The sequence below is a fragment of the Artibeus jamaicensis genome, unplaced genomic scaffold (genome assembly GCF_021234435.1).
Source record: "Artibeus jamaicensis isolate MK-2021 breed Jamaican fruit bat unplaced genomic scaffold, CSHL_Jam_final contig_519, whole genome shotgun sequence".
NCBI classification, from domain to species: domain Eukaryota; kingdom Metazoa; phylum Chordata; class Mammalia; order Chiroptera; family Phyllostomidae; genus Artibeus; species Artibeus jamaicensis.
This window is the reverse complement of record NW_026521871.1, coordinates 25959271-25980842: the sequence shown is the minus strand read 5'-3', so window position 1 is coordinate 25980842 and position 21572 is coordinate 25959271. Positions and strand designations below refer to the sequence as shown.

The following is a 21572-nucleotide window of genomic DNA, read 5'->3' as shown; positions in this document are numbered from 1 at the left end:
TTGGAGTCAATTCCACCATAGGCTTCATAACTTTTGGGGCTTAGGCCACTGTAAACCTCATTTTCTCCTCTGTAAAATAGGGATGATACCTAAACAAAAGACTATAAGGTTTAAATGAAAATTCATTAATCCATTTAACTGCTTACCAGCAGTTACATGTACAGTAACAACTTCAGAATTAATTTCTAGATGTGAAATAACTGGGTTCAAAGATAAAGAGGTTTAAAATGTTTCTGTTGCACCCTGACCGATGTGACTCAGCTGGTTGGGCATCGTTCCACAAAGTGAAAGGTCACTGGTTCGTTACCTGGTTCGGGTGCATGCCTGGGTTGTTGGTTTGGTGCCTGGTTGGGGCAGGTACAAGAGGCACCCAATTGATGGTTCTCTCTCACATTGATGTTTTTCTCTTTTCTCCCTCCTTTTCCTTTCTCTAAAAATATATAAGTAAAATATTTTAAAAAATGTTTCTATTGCCAAACTCCTGTTCATAAACATCTGAACAAACACCTTTACTGACAAATTGTGTGCCTTAATTCTGTTCTAATTTTTGCTAACCTGGGAAGCAAGAAAAAATGACATCTCAGAGGAGAATTAGATGAATCCATAAGCACAATATAGTATATTTTAGCATACCTCTCTGAGTAATTAGTAGAACAATAAGACATGTCAAAAGAAAAGATTCGGGCATAAGTAACAAATGAGTCTAAAAGACATACATAGAACATTTCACCCAGCACCTGCAGAACATAGATTTTTTTTTTTTACAATTGCCTATGGAAATTTTCCCCAAATCAGTGTATACTTGGCCATAACAAAGATCAAAATCTATAGTGTGTGCTCTGAAATATTGGAATTAAGCCAGGAGTTAATTACAAAAAATAACTAGAAAATCATCAGCTGTTTTGGAATCTAAACAATATATTTCTAAGTAACCTCAGGATTAAAGAAATAATATACTATTTTGAACTGAATGATGAGAATATGATGTAACTTAAAGTGTACAGGTAAACCATGCTTAAAGTTTATAGGCTTGAAGTGAATATAGTAGGAAGGATAAAGGCTTAAAATAATTAAAAATAATTAAAAATCCTTTTGGGTAAGTATGGATTGGTGAGAGGTGCATTTTCTTTTACTCCTTTACAAAATCCACTGAGGTGATAGTAAAGGATGTTTTAAAGACTTGAAGTACACAGGTAAAGAGAGTGGAAGAAGAAATAAAATCTGGAAGCTGGAAAGCAAACAAGCTGATAGGAACTTCTTAGTAGACTTAAAAGTGTTCAGTCCTGATAGAAAAGAATCCTAAGGCTCAGGAATTGGTAGCATCAGACATGTCTGTCAAAGAAGGGGTGAGAATGGTGCTAAAAATAGGATTGCTCGAAGCTATTCAAAAAACAGTTCAATCAGTCATAATAGCTAAAAAGAACAACCCAAATGTCCACCTACTGAATTATGGATGAATGAAATGCATATTCACACAATGGAATATTATTTGGCGATAAAAAGGAATGAAGTAATGATACATGATATAACTGGAATGAACCTAGAAAATATTATGGTAAGTGAAATAGCCAGTCACAAACAACCACATACTTTATGATTCTCTTTCTATGAAATGTCCAGAAGATGCATATCTATAGAGACAGACTAAATTAGTGCTGGGGGCCCCCTAGGACTGGGGCGGTGGGGGGGAGATTCAAGGGAAATGGGAAATGACTGATCAAGCGATCAAGGGGATTTTTTGGTATGATGAAAATGTTGTAAAATCCATTGTGGCAATGGTTGCACAACTCTGTGAATGTACTAAAAACCATTGAATTATACACTTTAAATGGATCAGTTGTATAACATGCGACTCATATTTCAGCTATTACCAAAAAAAAGTGGCAGCATGAACCTCGATCTCTTTGTCAATTTGTATAGATCAGTGACTGCTGTCTTTACTGCCCTGGCAGAAAACTGAAAATTTATCTTCTGCAAGGGACAAATAATGCATCTTTTAGAGAAGGGTGAACACTAGACATAACTGAAAGCCAGGTGTCCTACAGAAAACACTTGGATTAAGTGAATGTGATCAGTGTTGGGACCCTCCCTGGGGCCTCTTCTCCTATTTGGATTATCAGGATTCTGATAACCAAGTCAGAATTTAGAGGATCCTTCTCTTACTATACTAGCCCAAGAAGAAACACTGTAAGCTATTCATAATCAGCTTTTAGGGCCTTTTAAACATGAGCAGGCAATTAAGGATCACCAGGTGCATGAGAAAAGCTTTTAATATAAGAGAACAAAACAAATAGGAAAAGAAAAGAATATGGAACAATCAGGATGAAAAAAGAACTTGAGAATTAGAGAATAGTAGCAAGAAGAAAACAGTAGACAACAGAGAATACCTTTCATAAAGTATAAGAAAAGATGGAAAATAGGTGGAAGAAGATAAAAGATCAGTTTGGGAGATAAACTTCCAAGTAACAGAAATGATAGAACAGAAGAGAGCAGAGAAGAAGAAACCTGAAATATTTTTTAAAAGATTTTATTTATCTGTAGAGGGGAAGGGAAGGAGAGCGGGAGAGAAATATCAATGTATGGTTGCCTCTCATGTGTTCCCTGCTGGGAACTGGCCTGTAACCCAGGCATGTGCCCTGACTGGGAATCGGACTGAGATTGTTTGGTTTGCAGGCCTGCACTCAATCCACTGAGCTACACCAGCCAGGGCTGAAATATTTTTTAAAAAATCCACAGACATGAGGAATATCATTTTGCAGATTTAGTCCTTTGGGTACTCAGGAAAATGGTTGAAAATACACATACACTTTCAGTCAGTGTCTAGTTGGGAAAATGGAGACCACATCACTTACAATAGAATGTAATATAAAGAATTGTTTAGCCAGATGTTATAGGTTGAATTTGCCCTCTCCCCAAAGATTGGTTGAAGTCCTAACCTCTAGTTCTTTGAAGTGTGATTTTTTTTTGTAAAGTGTCTTTACAGAGGTAATTAAGTTTAAGTGAGATCATTAGAATGTGCCCTAATTCAATATGATTGGTATTCTTTAAACTGGGGGAAATTTAAACATAGACCCACACACACAGAGAAGATGGCCACCCACCAGCTAAGGAATGTCTGGGGCTACCAGAAACTAGGAGAGGGGCCTAGAACAGATCCTTCCCTAGTTAGTGCCTTCCAAGAGAGTATGGCCCACCCATACCTTTATTTCAGACTTCTAGTGGCCACAAAAGTGAGATGGATTTCTGTTCTAAGCTAACCCAGTGTGTATTACTGTATTATAGCAGCCCTCAGAAAGCAATACACTAGATAATTGAGCAATTGAAAATGCGGTAAGTGAACACTCAGGTATCACAGAGGCAGTAACTGTAGGAAGTACAGAAGGTCCTCAAAGTCATAGAATAAAGTCATTTTGGTCAGCCATTTACTTATTACTTTGATGAACTGCAGTGGGAACATAACTTGTTTTATCAATTAGTCTGTGGTAAAATTGGTTTAGTTATTGTTTCACAGAACCAGTCACTATCTTAAGTGAGGATTTATTGTAATTAGTAGCTCTTAGGGCTGGGAGAACAAAGAAAAGAGATTGAGATTATTAGAATTTAGAGGCTTGGAAGAGTGGTTCTGAATTTAAGAAGAGTTGCTTCCTGCTCAGGAAGTGTAGGTATCTTAGGAGACTTGAAGCTGGTCTGGAAATAGTAGGTAAAACATAAAAGAAAAAAAATTGCTAATTTAGAACAACTCCTGGTACTGGAACAATTGCTATTGCCAGAAGAGGGTCGTTGGTTGATGGTTGTTGGTTAATGCTAGCCTGAAGGAGTTAATCTTATTACTTCCTTCATTCTTTTAATGTCTTTCTAGTGCCCCTTATAGGCAGTCCAGTGGAGCAGACTAGCAGAAGTGTGATTTGCAGGGTCCTCCCTCTCCCTGCCCACCACCCTGTATTACAGAGCAGGGTAGAATAAAGTAGGGTTGAAGCCAGGGACAATAGCTTAATAACCTGTACACACAGACACTGAGGTGTGTCATTGTGAAATTTATAATACACAGGACAAAGCAGATCCTAAAAACTTTCCAAGAAGGCAGATGGGTCATGTATTTGCGTCCTTGGAAAGTTTTTTTTTTTTAACAGATTCAATATTCTCAAGTGCAACTTCACAAGCTGGAAGACTGAGCAGTACCCTGAAAATCTGAGGAAGGATGATTTCCAAGCTAGAATTCTTTTTTTTTTTAAATATTTATTTATTTTTAGAGAGAGGGGACAGGAAGGAGAAAAAGAGGGAGAGAAACATCAGTGTGTGGTTGCCTCTCATGTGTCCCCCACTGGGGACCTGGCCTGCAACCCAGGCATATATATGCCCTGACTGGGAATCAAACCGGTGACCCTTTGCTTCACAGGCCCATGCTCAATCCACTGAGCTACACCAGCCAGGGCCAAGCTAAAATTCTTTACCCAGCCAAAATTACCGAGCGTAAGTATAGTGTAGACATTTTAAGACATACAGAGTCTCTAAAAATTTCTCTTGCTCACTTCCTTTCTCAGAAAGCTATTGTGTATTGCTCCACTCACTAAAAAGGAGGAGTAAACCTCAATGAAAGGAAGGTGAGAAATACAGGAAATCAAATTCTTGAGAGACAAATGAGGTACCTAAGGTAATACGTAAAGAGGATTCCCTGAAATGCTGTTTATAAGATAAAAGAATAGTCTATAGATTTGAGCAGGTGAGAAGGTGTTGGTAGTTTTTTGAAAATGAAAAGAGAATACCTGATATCTGTATATTTTAGTTTAGGCAACTGGCAAAGAATGGTTGAATTAGTGATGTCTTTTATTGATTATGCTATTACAGTTGTCCAAATTTTTCCCCCTTTGCCCCCTTCCACCGAGCACCCCCCACTCCCTCAGGCAATTCCACACTATTGTTCATGTCTGTGGGACATGCGTATAAGTTCTTTGGCTACTCCATTTCCTGTGCTGTGCTTTGCGTCCCCATGGCTATTCTGTAATTACCTATTTGTATGTCTTAATCCCCTCACCTCTTCACCCATTCCCCCACAGAGCCCTTCCATCAGGCAACCAGCAAAAAACGTTCTTGGTATCTATGATTTTTCTGTCTCTGTTCTTGTTTGCTTGGTTTGTTTTTTTAGGTTCCATTGTTAAGTATTGACATTTTATTGTTCAAGGTTTTAATCTTTTTCTTACATAAATCTCTTTAACAGTTCATAAATAATGGTTTGGTGATGAACTCCTTTAGTTTCTTTCTAGTCTGGGAAGATCTTTATCTGCCCTTTGATTCTAAATGATAGCTTTGCTGGGTAGAGCAGTCTTAGCTGTAAGTTCCTGCTTTTCATGACTTTTAATATTTCTTGCCAGTCTCTTCTAGACTGCAAAGTTTCTTTTGAGAAATCAACTGACAGTCAACAGGAATTCCACTATAGATAACTGCTTTTCTCTTGCTACTTTTAAGGTCCTCTCTAACATTTGACATTTTCATTATGATGTGTCTGGAGTGGTCCTCTTTGTATCCATCTTGTTTGGGACTCTCTGTGCTTCCTGGACTTGCATGTCTTTCTTTCACCAAATTAAGGAAGTTTTCTGTCATTATTTTTTAAAACAGATTTCCAATTTCTTGCTCTTTCTCTTCTTCTGGCACTTCTGTGATTCAAATGTTGGAAAGGTGGTTGTTGTCCCAGGGGCTCCTTATGCTGTTGTCATTTTGGGGATTCTTCTTCTTGTTCTGGATGGTTGTTTTGTGCTTCATTATGTTCGAAATCATTGATTTCATTCTCAGCTTCATCCACTCTCCTGTAGTTTCCCTGTAAATGGTTCTTTATTCAATTAGTATACTGTGTTTCTGACTGTATCTGTTTTATGATGTTAAGGTCCTAAGTTCTTTGAACATCCTTATAACCAGTGTTTTGAAGTCTGCATCTGATAGATTGCTTATCTTTCATATGCATTTTGTGTAGTTGCTTCTCTGGAGTTTTGATCTGTTCTTTCATTTGGGCCGTGTTTCTTTGGCTGCTCATTTTGACAGCCTCTCTGTGTTTGTTTCTATGTATTAGGTAGAGCTTCTATGACCCCCTGTCTTGGTGTTGTGGCCTAATGTAGTGGGTGTCCTATAGGGTCCAGTGGCACAGCCTCCCCTATCACCCAAGCTGGATACTTAAGATTTACCCAGGCCAGTCAGCTGCAGTGGTTGGCTATGACCACTTACTACCAACCTCTGCCCTATGTAGAGGATCAAGTGTACAGGGGCAGGGTGGTGGTGTTGTGAGGTGGTCTATAGCTGTCCACTGGGTGTACGGATCTGGGGTTTCCTGGGTGGTGTGGGCCAAAGTCAGCCCTCTCCTGTGTTCTGTCCAGGGCCACCCTGCGTGAGCTGTAAAGCGATCTGAGATGGCTGCCACTTGTGTTGGACTTGGAGATTCCCCGGGGGAAGCCAAGCTGTGAATCTAGGCTGGCTGCTGCTAGTGCTGGATCTGGGGCCACTTAGCATGGAGTATGGGGTTGCAGGGCTTACTGAGGCTCTGTTGCTTGTTTAATAGGATTTAGGAAGTTGTAAAGCACAAGCCAAGATCAGGTATTCATATGAAAAAGCCACTGTTAAAAGCCACATACAGCTGTATGTTGGGTGGGATGGAGCCTCAGAGAATCTTCAGGGTCGGGCAAACAGTGTTAGCCAGAGTGATGGAGTCTCAGATAGGGCACCCACCTGCCAGCTCTGTGACTCTGGGGGGAGGGCTGAGAAAAGGGACAGTGGCCTATACTTGCCTTTCTGTCTGGCAGAAAGCTGTCCCTCAGCTCCCGCCTTGATGCCAGAGACTTCAGTTCCTTCCTGTGTGCCTCTGGTACCTTTCAAGCTGCTACCCTGGTGCTGGAACTCAAAGAAAGTGAGTCTGAATAAGTCCATGTGTATGTTCAAGGCTGACTGCCTGGGACTTTCGCAGTTTTTCCACTGACTTAATCCCTGCTGGTTTTTGCAGTCAGAAGTTATGGGGACTTATCTACCTGTCACTGGAACCCCGGGCTGGGAGTCCTCACTCCCAAGATATCCCTTCTGAATTTTTATTCACCACAGGTGGACTTGGCACCACCCTGTTCCGTGTGTCTGCCCCTCCTACCAGTCTGGATTGCTGTAGTTACTTTAATTCTGTAGTTATCAGACTTTCATTCAATTCCATTTCTGACAGTTCTGAGGGATGGTTATTCTATAATTTAGTTGTAACTTTGATGTGGCTTGCGAGGAGGCAAGCCATGTTTACCTCTGCCACCATCTTAGTTATGTCTTTTAGTTACTTAGTTGTTTTAAAAATCCTCACCTGAAGATACGCTTATTGATTTTAGTGAGAGGGGTAGGGGGCAGGAAGAGAGGGGGAGAGAGAGAATTAAACACTAATGTGATAAACATCCATTGGTGTCTCCTTCCTTCTGCATCCCAACTGGGGATTGAATCCACAAACCTTAAGCCACCCAGCAAGGGCTTGCTTAGTTTTTTTATATTGGAGTTTAAGAGTTTCATCACTCTCCCTTCCATGATCTCATTCAGTCCTGTGATTTTAAATAGTATTGCTATGTGGCTGGTTCACAAACTTATGTCCCAAGGGAAGATCTCTGCCCTCATCTCCACAGTCATATTGTATCTATTATCTATTGCTGAATAAATATCACTCCTAAACTGAGTAGTTTAAAGCAATAATGTTCCCTCCTCCACTAACCCCATAGATCTCTGATCTAAGGATCTGCATTTGGACAGGACTTGGGCAGAGATGGTTTGTTTCTGTTCCATGTGGTATCTTTTAAGATGGCCGGAGGGACTAATTTTTTAAATGACTTAAATTGTTGATAAGGCGGTGGTAACAGTTATCTGGGACCTCCTTGGCTGGCTGTGGATTGGGGGCCTTGGTTCCTCTCCTTGTGAACCTCTACATAGACTGCTTGGGCTTCATCATAGCATGATGGCTAGGCTCTAGGAAGAAAACAGGAAGAGTTTCATGGGCTCTGGTGGGAGATTGTGCCCCGAGGGGAGATTGTGCCCTGAGGGGTCTAGAAAAAGAGGATTACTCTGACAATCGAAAGGTGTGTTATCCTAGATGTAAGAAGACCATAGATAGGCTCAGTTAAGGTAAAGATTGACTCTTGTCAAGAAAGATACCAGCTTAGGGCATGATTACCTGCCATGACTTGCTTTTAGTTAGGAAATTTTAATTTCAGACCATCCTATGTGATTACTTTAGGTCACTGAGTTTGTGAGGGCCTGCCTTTGCCTGAGCTTGTCAGGTTTACCAAGTGCCCTCTTTTTCATTCACACTGGTCTTTTCTTTTTTCTTTATATCCCTATCCCTCCCTCTCTATTTGTTCATTGTGGTACAATACTCGTAAAATTTATTATCCTGAGCATTTTAAGTATGCAGTTCAATATTGTTAAGTATATTAACATTGTTGTGCAACCAATGTTAAGAACCAGAACTTTTTCATCTTGCAATACTGAAACTTAGTACTCATTAAATAACTCCCCACTCTCCCATTCCCCTAGCTCCTGGAAACCACCATTCTACTTTCTTTTTCTGTGAATTTGATTGCTTCCTCATGTAAGTGGAATATTGTGGTATTTGTTTTTTGTGTGTGTTTTTTTGGGGGGGGTGGGTGGGTGACTGCTTTATTTCACTTAGTGTTATGTCCTCAAGGTTCATTCATGTTATCTCATGTGTCAGAATTTCCTTCCATGTTAAGGCTGGTAATAATATCCCATTGAATATACATATCACATTTTGTTTATCCATTCATCTGTTAATGGACACTTGGGTTGCTTCCACCTTTTAGCTATTATGAATAATGCTGCTGTGAACACGGATGTTCAAATATCTATCTGTTTGGGTCTCTACTTTCAGGAATAGCTGGGTCATATGATAATATGTTTAATTTTTTGAGGAATTGCCATACTGTTTCATAGCAGCTGCACCATTTTACATTTTCACCAGCAATACACAAAACATCCAGTTTCTACACATGCTCACCAATTCTTTTTTTTTATAATATATATTTTTTATTGATTATGCCATTACAGTTGTTCTATTCCCCCCTTCATTCCCCTCCACCCTACCCCCCATCCCCACCATTACCCCCCTTTAGTTTATGGCCATGTGTCTCAAGTTCTATAGATTCTGTATTTCCCATACTATTCTTGGCCCCCCCCCCATCTATTTTCTATCTACTGTCTGTGCTACTTATTTTCTGTACCTTCTCCCCCCTTCTTCTCCTTCCACTCCTCCTTGAGATCTTCATTTCTATGTTTCCACTCCTGATCTAGCTGTCCTCTTAGTTTGCTTTTTAAGTGTGGTTGTTAACTGTGAGTTTGCCGTCCTTTTCACTGTTCATGTTTTTTTAACTTCTTTTTCTTAGATAAGTCTCTTTAACATTTCATATAATAAGGGCTTGGTGATGATGAACTCCTTGAATTTGATCTTATCTGAGAAGCACTTTATCTGTCCTTCCATTCTAAATGAAAGTTTTGCTGGATAGAGCAATCTTGGTTGTAGGTCTTTGGATTTCATGACTTGGAATACCTCTTTCCAGCCCCTTCTTGCCTATAAGGTCTCTTTTGAGAAATCAGCTGACAGTCTGATGGGGACTCCTTTATAGGTGACTGTTCCCTTAGCTCTTGCTGCTTCTAGGATTCTCTCCTTCATGTTAATCTTGGCTAATGTAATGATGATGTGCCTTGGTGTGTTTCTTCTTGGGTCCAACTTCTTTGGGACTGTCTGAGCTTCCTGGATTTCCTGGAAGTCTGTTTCCTTTGCCAGATTGGGGAAATTCTCCTTTATTATTTGTTCAAATAAGTTTTCCACTGGTGGCCGTGCCTTTCCCCCTTCTGGTACCCCTATAATTTGGATGTTGGAGCGTTTAAAGATGTCTTGGAGGTTCCTAAGACTCTCCTCATTTTTTTGAATTCTTGCTTCTTGACTCTTTTCTGTTTGGCCATTATTCGCTTTCTTCTAGTCCACTCCATTGATTTGAGTCCCAGTTTCCTTTTCATTGCTATTGGTTTCCTGTGCAATTCCATTCATTTCAATTAGTTTTGCTTTCATATGTTTGTCTAATTTGTGGCTATAATCAACCAGTTCTGTGAGGATCCTGATCACCAGTGTTTTAAACTGTGCATCTGAGAGTTTTGCTATTTCTTCATCGCTTAGATTTATAGGCTCTGGGGCTTTGAGATCTTCTTGAGCCATTTTTGGTCTGTTTGCGCCCGTTAAGTCTGAGGAGCGGAGCCTTGGACTCCCAGGTTGCTGGGTTGTGACACTGTATGTGGGGGCAAGGTCAGAGGGGGGAAATGGTGGCCCCCTTTGCTGTTCTGCGCCGCTGGGTGAGCAGCAGAGCCTTAGGTGTTTCACCAATGCAGGGCCACTTAGGTCGCTGGGTTATGACTCTGTATGTGGAGGCGGGGTCAGAGCAGGGAAATGTTGGCGCCCTCTGCTGTGGCTCGCCACTGGGGCCTGCTAGCTCCCGTCCAATCGCCCACTCCCTCGCTTGTCTAGCCACACACGAATGCACGACCACAGTCAACCCACAGCCCTGCTCCCTCACTGTTTCCCCTCAGTCGCTCGCTCTGTTGCCCACCAGGTCCAACCCTGCTCCTGGATTCTGCGTGCCTGAGTTCGTCTGACCGAGTTTTCCTGTGCAACCCCCCTCCTCCAGCTGCTGTTTTCACCCCTCTTACCACTCAGGCTGAAGAATTTGTTGTTATCAGACTTCCGAAAAGTTCAATTTTCTGTGTTCTGGCTGTATTTTCTGTTGCTATTATTTAGTTGTCTCTAAACTTGGTTGTGTGAGGAAGCATAGCGTCTCCACCTATGCCTCCATCTTGGCGGAAGTCCCCTGCTCACCAATTCTTATTTCCTTTTTTCCTTCTCTCATCCCTCCTTTCCCTTCCCCTTGTAGCCATTGTAGTGGGTGTGAGGTCATACCTTTTTGTGGTTTGAGTTGCATTTTCCCAGTTAATTGAATTGTGATTTAGAGCATACTTTCATGTGCTTGTTGGCCTCTTGTATATCTTTGGAATAATGTCTACTTAAGTCCTATGTTTTGAATTTTTTGTTGTTGTTGAGTCTTCAGTGGTCTTTTAATTTTACTGTTTTTTCTTTTAATTCATTCTTCCTAGAGCAGTCAGCGAATTGTTTTTAAGATTTCTGTATTAGTAATGATATGTTAACATCTCTAATAAGCAACAGATCTTAACTGTGGCTTAGCACACAGTGGAGGTTTATATTGCTTTCTCACATCACAGTCCAGTGTATATGTGTGATGGTGTGAGAGTGAGGGGACACCTCTGCTTCGTGGAGTAACTTAGGCACACAGGTTTCTCAATCCTTTTAAGTCATCACCATGTGTCTTTGAGGTTGTCTTGGAAAGGGAGGAGAGTATGGAGAAAGATTTTAGGACCTAGTCTGGAAGTGGAGTATGATCACTTTTGGCCACATTTCATCGGTTCTGACCAATGGAGTATGGCCAGTTAGATCCCACCTCATTACAGGGGTGGCTGGGAAATGTAGTAAAGCAGTGTGATAATGAAGGAAAGAACACATTAATGAACAGTCTCTGTCACAGTGCATTATTGGATTAGAACTCCCCTGGTAAAAGGAATCCTTTAGTGACTTATTATGCATAGAATAAAATTGTCCTACGTTTGTTCCAACCTTACTTTGTACTACTGTCCTTAGATCATATCCCATAATATACTAAGCTTCCCCCCCTCCCAGAACTTAATATGTGTTTTGTAGGTTCTTTTGCTTGGAGCACTCCAAATATTTACATCACTGCTTCCTTTTCTTCTTAAAGTATCAGCTTAAAATCCATCTCTAACTAAAATCTCTTCCTAAAGTAGCCCTTCTATTCTCTGTCCTTTGTGTTAGCACTGTGTTTATATCATCGAAGTCTGTAATTATTTTGAGAAAAATTTTGTTTGCACTACCTGTGTCTTCTGCTAAAATGAAGTGTCTTTCTCACTGTTCTATCTTGGCAGCATTTAGCCAATGCTGAACACACACTAATTTTTTAGTAAATGTGTTGTATAGATGAATGACTGCTATATAGAAAAGACTAAAGCGGAGAGACTAGAATGAATTATAGCCCAGAGCTCTTATCATAATTCAGGTAATTGCTGGGGGGCTTGGGTTTTAGTGGTGGCAGTGTCAGTGGAACAGAAAAAGATGAATGAGAGACATTTCAAAGGCAAAACCTATAGAAATTGAAGTGTGACTTAAGGGGAGGAGTCTGGATAAGTAGAAAGATAGTGGTTTGTAATTAACAGATTAGGAAAGAATGGAAAAGATAGTGATGAATTGAGATTGAGACATGTTGAGTTTGAGGTGATAGCAAGACATTCAAGTAGAAATGTTGAGGAATGGTAGCTTTAGAGGACATAATTGTACTTAACAGATTTGATAGTCACTTGGCCAAAAGTGATAAGATGAAGCCATAAAAATGGACTGTCTCTTCATAGAGAGGGTATATATATTGATAAGAACAGTTGGTTAATGGGGAGTATAAAGAGGAACCAGAAATGGAAACAAGGAGTTGGTGGCAAGGGAGGAGGAGAACCAATTTAGTACATAGGGTTAAGAAACCAGACGGAAAGAGGGATGGTTAGCTTGGTTTCCTCTAGTGTAGCTATTTTTTGTGATATGCATTTGAAGGTTCTGAAATGTTACCTTCTTTAAAGATTATAAAATGGTGATAATATAATAATAATAAAATAATAAGGTTGTGGGAATTATTAACACATTGTACTAAAAGTATTTAGCACACTTGCTGTGTGTACTAAGTATGCAGTAAACACTTCTGAAGTGAAATACAATGAGATAATGCATTTAAGGAGTTTGAGAGGGAGAAAAGGCTTCTGGGCTTGTAGCAACTTTTTTTAAGAGATACTTTCTTTTTTAACATTACAGTAAGTAAGGATTGCACTAACTGCCTACATAGAGATAAAATTTACTAATTTATTTTGAAATATTTCTAGTAGGAATCTTCTGTTCTGCAAGTGTATAAAATCAGCAGTACAATGCCAGTTCATCTTTTTATGCTTCTTAACCATATCCTTTACTCCATCTTGTTCTAGAAGTATAATGCAGGTGCCCCTTTGAAAGGCATTGTCCTTTAAAATAGTTTCAGGGTAAATTTTTATTTAACATTGACATAAATGAGAGTATATTTAAAATGGAAATGTAGTTTTATATGCCAGATTTTACTAATGCCATATTCTTAAAGCATCTGACTTTGTGGTAGTGGAACTTGGTTTTAGATAGTAGGGAGAAATTCCACTTCCTCTCTTTGCATATCTCAGGATTCTGTCTCCAGATAAATAAGAGAGCTATCAGCAGGATAGCAGGAGCTTTCAAGGGAAAACAGGAGCTGCCTTGCATTCCTTCTCATTCTCATCTTTTTAAAGTTTGTTCATCTTTGTTCTTTTGTGGGTAAGCTGGGCAGGATTTGATGCTGTCCCATAAATTGCATAATAAGTCATTTTTTAAATCTTAACATGCATTATAATGGACAAATTATTGTTGCCTTTTTCATGATTAATAGCAACCTAAGTAAGAATAGTTTGGAATAAAGGGTAAGTGAAAAGGCAGGTAGATAAGAAAAGGAGTGTTTAAAAATGAATGAAGACAAAAAATTATTGAGATAATGGGTGAAAATAGTTATTCATCGTTCATTTGTCTTTGCCTCGGGTTTCAACTTGCAGTGACTTAGCACTTGAAAATTGCTTTGTCAGTACCATAATTGGTGACTTTTGTTACCTTGGACAAACATAACTTCCTTACCATGAAATTCAGATACACCTGTCATTGAATTTATATTTCCATACACCTGGTGGTGGAATTTTTAGTAGGTAGGAGGATAGGGCAGGGAAGAACAATTATATAGCAGGCATGATCCTAAGTGTTTTACATATTATTTTGTGAATCTTCACAACAACCCTATTAGTAGGTGTTATGAAAGCACAGAGAGGTTAAGTACCTTGTTTAGTGTCAGTCACATTATGGCAGAATAAGAATTCTAACTGTGCTGTTTCTTTTCTCTTACAGTATTTGCTTCATTTTACAATTTCATTCAGTGACCAAGTCTTGTTGCCTTAAAAAAACTTTATTAAGATAATTCACATAGCATATAATTTTCCCATTTAAAGTATACAATTCAATGGCTTTTAGAATTTTCACAGGACTTTGAATCCATCATCACAATTTGGAACATTTACATCACTCCCCAGAGAAACTCCACTCCTGTTAGTCATCACCCTTTAACATCCCTTATCCCTCATCCTAGGCAACCATTAACATACTTTCTGTCACTATAGATATTGCTCATTCTGGACATTTCATATAAATGGAATCATACAGGATGTGGTCTTTTGTGACTGGTTTCTTTCACTTAGCGTAATTTTTTAAAAAGATTTTAACATTTATTTTTAGAAAGAGGGAGAGAAACATGAATGTGTGGTTGCCTCACTTGTACTCCCTACCGGGGACCTGGTCCGAAACCCAGGCATGTGTCCTGACCCAGAATTGAACCAGTGACTCTTTGGTTCACAGGCTGGCACTCAATTCACTGAGCCACACCTGCCAAGGCACAAGTTTCTTTTTATTGTGGTAAAATACATATAACATAAAATTTACCATTGTAAGTGGATAGTTGTGTCTTGAAACACATTCACATTATTGTGCAACCATCACCACCATGTATTCCCAGAACTTTTTCATGTTCCTGAACTGAAACTCTATCCCAGGGGGTGTTGAACTCATTTTCACCAGATGCCACATCAACCTTACAGGGGCCTTCAAGGGGCTGAATGTAATTTTAGGACTGTATAAATGTAACTACTCCTTAACTGTTAAGGAGTTGAAATTATATCCGGGCCTTTGAAGGCAGCCTTGAGGCTGATGTGGCCCCCAGTGAAAATGAGTTCGACACCCCTGCTCTATCCTCATTCTCCCATCCCCGTAGCCCTTGGCAACCACTATTCAGTCTCTATGTATTTGACTACTTTGTAACCTCATATGAGTGAAATCATACAATGTTGGGCCTTTTGTGATTTGCTTATTTCATTTAGCATGCTGTCTTCATGGTTTATCTATTTTGTAACATGGTGAAACATTTTTTAAGGCTGGTAATATTCCATTGATTATATATTTTACATTTATCTATTTATTTTTATTTTTTCTCCTCACATGAGGGTATGTTTATTGATTTTAGAGAGAGGAAAGTGGTGGAAGGGGGAAGAGAGAGAGGGACAAACAGAGAAACAGAAATATCAATGTGATGGAAAATCCTATAGACTCTACCCAAAAACTGCTCAAACTAATTAATGAATTTGGCAAAACAGCAGGATACAAAGTCAATATCCAGAAATCAAAGGCATTTTTGTATACTAACAATGAATCAGCAGAAGCAGAAATCAAGGAAAAAAATCCCATTTGATATAGCAAAAAGAAAAATAAAATATCTGGGAATAAACCTAACCAAGGAGGTAAAAGACCTGTATGCAGAAAACTACACAGCACTGAAGAAAGAAATCAGGGAAGACACAAACAAATGGAAACATATACCATGTTCATGGATTGGAAGAATTAACATCATCAAAATGTCCATACTACCCAAAGCAATATACAGATTCAATGCAATACCCATTAAAGTACCAATGCATATTTCACAGACATAGAACAAACACTTCAAAAATTTATATGGAATCATAAACGAGCCCAAATAGCAGCTGCTCTTCTGAGAAAGAAGAACAAAGTAGGGGGGATCACAATACCTGATATCAAACTGTATTACAAAGCCACTGTAATCAAAACAGCCTAGTACTGGCATAAAAACAGGCACAGAGACCAATGGAACAGAACAGAGAGCCCAGAAATCAAACCAACTCTGTACAGTCAATTAATATTCGACAAAGGGGGCAGTAACATCAAATGGAGTAAAGATAGCCTCTTCAGCAAATGGTGTTGGGGGAACTGGACAGCTACATGCAAAAAAATGAAACTTGAGCACCAACTTACACCATACACCAAAATAAATTCAAGGTGGATAAAAGACTTAAATATAAGCCGTGACACCATTAAAGTCCTAGAGGAGAACATTGGCAAGAAAATCTCAGATATTCCACGCAGCAACATTTTTACCGATATGTCCCCTAGAGCAAGGAATATAAAGGAAAGAATAAACAAATGGGATCTCATCAAAATAAAAAGCTTCTGCATGGCTAAAGAAAACAGTATTAAATTAAAAAGACAACCAACTGTATGGGAAAACATATTTGCTAATGATACCTCAGACAAAGGTTTAATCTCCAAAATATACAAAGAACTTACACGACTCCACTATGGGAAGACATCTAACCCAATTAAAAAATGGGAAAAGGACTTGAACAGACACTTCTCCAAAGAGGACATACAGAATATCCAGAGACACATGAAGAGATGCTCAATATCGTTAGCTATCAGAGAGATGCAAATTAAAACCACAATGAGATACCACTTTACACCAGTCAGGATGGCTATCATAAACAAAGCAACAAACAACAAATGTTGGAGAGGTTGTGGGGAAAAGGGGACCTTAGTTCACTGTTAGTGGGATTGCAGACTGGTACAACCATTATGGAAAACAGTATGGAATTTTCACAGAAAAATAAAAATCGACCTGCCTTTTGACCCAGCAATTCCACTGCTAGGATTATATCCCAAGAATCCTAAAACATCAATTTCAAAGAACCTATGCACCACAATGTTCATAGCAGCACAATTTACAATAGCCAAGAGTTGGAAGCAACCTAGGTGCCCATCAGTAAATGAATGGATCAAAAAATTGTGGTACATATACACCATGGAATTCTATGCAGCAGAGAGAAAGAAGGAGCTACTACCCTTTGCAACAACATGGATGGAACTGGAAAGCATTATGCTGAGTGAAATAGGCCAAGCATTGAAGGACAAATACCATATGATCTCACCTTTGACAGGAAGCTAAAGAATAAAACAAACAAGCAAACAGAATAAAAACAAAGACGCTGAAATAGAGAACAAGTGGGCAGTGACCAGAGGGGAGAGGGAAGGGAATTTAAGGGGAAAAATGGGGAGGGATTTTGAGGAACAAGTATGAAAGACACAGGGATGAGGACTGGGGAGCGGAAATGGGAGGGAGGTGGGGAGATGGGGCAGGGGGGGATGGGATGGGAGAAAGAGACAAAAAATGTACTTCAAAAATAATTAAATAAAAATTTAAAAAAATAAAGAAAAACATGCACAATAAAAAAAAAAAAAGAAATATCAATGTGAGAAACATTGATCAGTAGTCTCCAGTAGTGTTCCAGCTGGGGATAGAACCCACAGCCTCTTGGTGAATGGGACAATACTCCAACCAAGTCACCTGGCCAGGGCTTACCCATTTATTTTTTGATAAACACTCTGATACCTTCTGAATGATGCTGACATGAATTAGGGTGTGCAAATATCCATGTAAGACCCTGTTTTCCTTTCTTTTCGGTATGCTAAATCGTATGGTAATTCTGTTTTTAATTTTTGAGGAATGACCTAACTTTTCCACAGAGGCTGCACCACTTTGCATTTACCAGTAATGCACAAGTGTTCTGCTTTTTCTGCATCTTTTCTACTACTGGTTATTTTCTGTTTTTTTTTCTTTCTGTTTGTTTGTTTTTTTTTGCTAATAGCCATCCTAATGGAATGTGAGGTGTTTTCTCATTAGGGTTTTGAGTTGTATTTTCCTAACAATAATGATGTTGAACATCTTTTTTGTGCTTCTTGGCCATTTGTATATCTTATTTGGAGAAATGTCTATTCTGGTCCTTTGCCCATTTTTTGAATTGGGTTGTTGTTGTTGTGTTGTAAGGGTTCTTTATTCTCAGTAGTAATCCCTTATTAGCTATATTAACTTGCAGATATTATCTCACATTTCATGATCATGTTCTTTCATGGATAAAACAGTTTAATTTTATCTGTTTTTTCTTTTGTTGCCTGTGCTTTTGGTATCAGATCTAAAAAATTATTGCCAAACCCAATGCTACGAACTTTTTGCCCTGTTTTCTTCTAAGAGTTTTATGGTTTTAGCTCTTTCTCTATATCTTGGATTCATTTCGAGGTTTTGTGGGGGGGGTTTGCATATGGTGTAATGTAATGTTCATCTTCATTTTATGTTTTTATGTGAATACAGTGTCTGTCCAGAAGTATCCAGCCATGTAATATGAACAATAGAGACATTTATTGAAGAAGATACAAGATAATGAGAAACATTGTGCATAAGACAATGACACCTCAGTACCCTTCAAAGTGTAGGCACTGTGGAACCTCATGCAGCTCTCCTAATTGCCATCAGCTGCCTTTTTGTATTTTCCTGATTCTCACCAATGGTCTGAAATCTCTTCCCTCTCAAAGGTGATTTTAGTTTTGGGAAAAGCCAGAAGTCACAGGGTACTACCAAATCTAGGCTGTTGAGGGGCTGTGTCACCTGGGTAATTTTATGTTTTGCCAAAAACTTGGTCTGAGGGGGCTGCGTTAGGGTGATGAAGCTGCCAATCACCAGTTGCCCATAGATGTGGCCTTCTGAATCATCCGAATAATTTCCACAGAGGAATGTTCAAGCTTAATACAAAATTTGATGCAGATTCATTGCTGTACTCAGTCATTTTCAGAGTGACGGTCACACAGTACACGTGCTCACTCAATGGTATCTACCACCCGCATCAGTTAGCACAGTGAAGTGGTCATTGTTGACACGTGCATTCCAGTCCACTCTTCTTGACTGCCAGGTTACACTGATGTCCTGCAAACTGTTCTTGCTGTATTAACAATGATTGAACTTTTTCCCAAACAGACCTTGTTTGTTTTAATTTCTCTTGGTATATTACTAGGAGTAAAATTTCTGGGTTATGGTATAACTTATGTTTTATCTTCTGAGGAACTGCTGAACTGTTTTTCAAAGTGGCTGTGCTATTTTACAATCCCACCAGCAGTGTATGAGGGTTCTAATTTTTCCATGGCTTTTCAATTTAGGCAAATTACCTTCTGACTGGCTTATTTTAACAATTTTTTTAAAGATTTTATTTATTTATCTTTAGAGGGGAAGGGAAGGAAAGAGGGAGAGAAATATTAATGTATGATTGCCTCTTGTGGGTCCCCTGCTGGGAACTGGCCTGCAGCCCAGGCATATGCTCTGACTGGGAATCGAACCTTGATCTTTTGGTTCACAGTCCCGTGCTCAATCCACTGAGCTACACCAGCTGGGGCTTATTTTAACAATTTTTTGGGGGGCTGGCGTCTTTAGTGATAATCTCACTCCTGCCTTTCTGCTGTCTCCTTTCACCAATTCATAATGTTGTTTATTACGTCAGAAGTTTACAGCTGAAAGGAACTATCAAAAATAATGGAAGTTGAGCCATTAATTTTATAATTGGTAAAACTTAAAAAAGAGATTTGACTCAAAGTTACACAGTGATAGTCAAGACTAGATACCCTACTGTGTATACAGTATAGCCTTCATTTTAAGTCATTATGTTTCCCTTTTCTGTGTCTAAAACTCTTTACTAGATATTCTTAACCAGTTATGCTTCCCATACTCTCCCCTGAAGGATAGTCTAAAAGGGAGAAATTGTGTGCAGATAGGTTGTTTTCCAGATGATTTTAGGGAACGAGAGCAAGGGACCCGGGTGATTGAAACAAGAAAAGAAGAAAAGCTAATACAGGATGCATTGTTGAATTAATCACTACTATTGCAACTAGGGCCCAGTCCTAGTGGGAATTTCTGAGGATCTAGATGCTCTCATATTGTCTACTCAGAGATGGACAGAAAGGAGCAAACCATTATCATCTGTTCTCCCAGTCAGTTTACAGTTGCCCCAGTGGGGTATGAATTCTTTCTCATCCCTCCCCTACTCTTAGCTACACACAGGATCCTGCCAAGGGTGTTCCTAGTTCATTGCCTCAGGAAGTCCAAGGACAAAAAGCAAAAGAACCATTGAGTACTGTGGGGAAAGTAAGTCAAACCTACCTGGAACAATTAGGCTCAGTTTATGACTAGTGTGGCAGGCAGAATGATGATCTCCCAAAGTTGTCTACATCCTGGTCCTCTAAATTTGCAAATATGTTACCTTGCATGGCAGAAGGGATTTTGCAGATTTTCTTGGTTATTGGTGGACCCAGTGTAATCAGAAGGAGTCTTATAATCAGGAAGCAGGAGAGTAAGTTCAATAGAAGTGGTGATGTAAGCAGAGGTCATGGTGATATGGCCAGAAGCTAAGGAGTTAGACATAGGGCCTTTTGTGGAAATGCAGACTTTGATTTTAGCTCTGTAAAATCTGTTTCGACCTTATTTCCAGAATTTTAAGATAACAAATTTGTGGAGGTTTTTATTAATTTATTTTCTAGTTACCATTAAATTTTTGTTTTTAAGCTACTAAATTTGTGGCAATTTGTTACATTTCAATCAGTGGGAAACTAATGCAGCTGGAATCAGAGGAGAAGCCAACAATAAGGGGTAGGCTCTTATCGGAAATTTCTTACACTTCATCTTCATGCTGTTTGGCCTCTCCTTTGATTCTTGTTGTATTAGTTTCCTACTGCTGTGTAACAAAATACCACAAATTTACCTCTGGCTCTGCTCAGATCTGTTTGGATCCTACATTGATTTCTAATCCATCACTGAGTCACTGCAATCTCTACAACAGAAATTTAAGAAGGATTAGTGGTGTAAGCTAGTGCTGCCTGCTTGTGCAACTATTATTGAGGCAGGAATTGATATTCATCATTTCCGTCTTTCATGACCACCCATTCTAGGTTCCCCTTATGCTGGGTCAGTATTTCAGCTGCTCTGGGTTGCTTGTAACCTCTAGACTTTCATCCTTGAGGGATTTGAGCCCTTAGTTGCCTTACCTTTTTTGAGCCATGGCTGCTGCAATTTCTTTTTTACTGTAGCCCAAGCATGGAAACACCGTGAGCTCCAGACAGACTACTCCCTACACACATTGTATACAACAACTCCTAATGATAATTAGCATTAATTATTACTGGTAGTATAGTTTATTCCAGTATTTGGTAGCCTGTCAGCATGAGAAGCTCAAAAATGCCCAAAAAGTGCGTTACTTTTAGGCTCAGTGAAATCCTTACTTACCGTGTCCTCTGGTGGAAGTATTACCCTCAGGACCTCTAGTATAGGAGAGGTTTTAAATTGTGAGGGTGAGAAGCCCACATTCCACAAATGAGCTACTGGGATTGATAGTGAAAAGAGTCAGTTCAGCTTTACCCCTTGCTTTCTGGATTCCTGCATTCTAGATATTAGGGATATAACATCATAGCTCTTGGCTCAGTGCATATACTGTATCCTGGAAGACCAAGAGGGTGACATTTTAGTTGAGCCAATCAGGGCACATGCCTGGGTTGCTGGCTAGGTCCCTAGTAGGCAGCTGATTGGTTTCTCATACATTGATGTTTCTCCACTTCTCTTTCTCCCTCCCTAAAAATAAATAATATGTGAGATAACATGGTATTTGTTCTTCACTAACCGGCTTAT

The 21572-nt window shown here is 39.3% G+C and overlaps 1 protein-coding gene across 3 annotated transcripts in view; it reads left to right on the top strand.

Moving 5' to 3' along the window:
* The window catches only part of NCK1 (NCK adaptor protein 1), an 85150-nt gene that overhangs the window by 10942 nt on the left and 52636 nt on the right, over nt 1–21572 (top strand). The gene's annotated exons all lie outside the window — the stretch shown is intronic.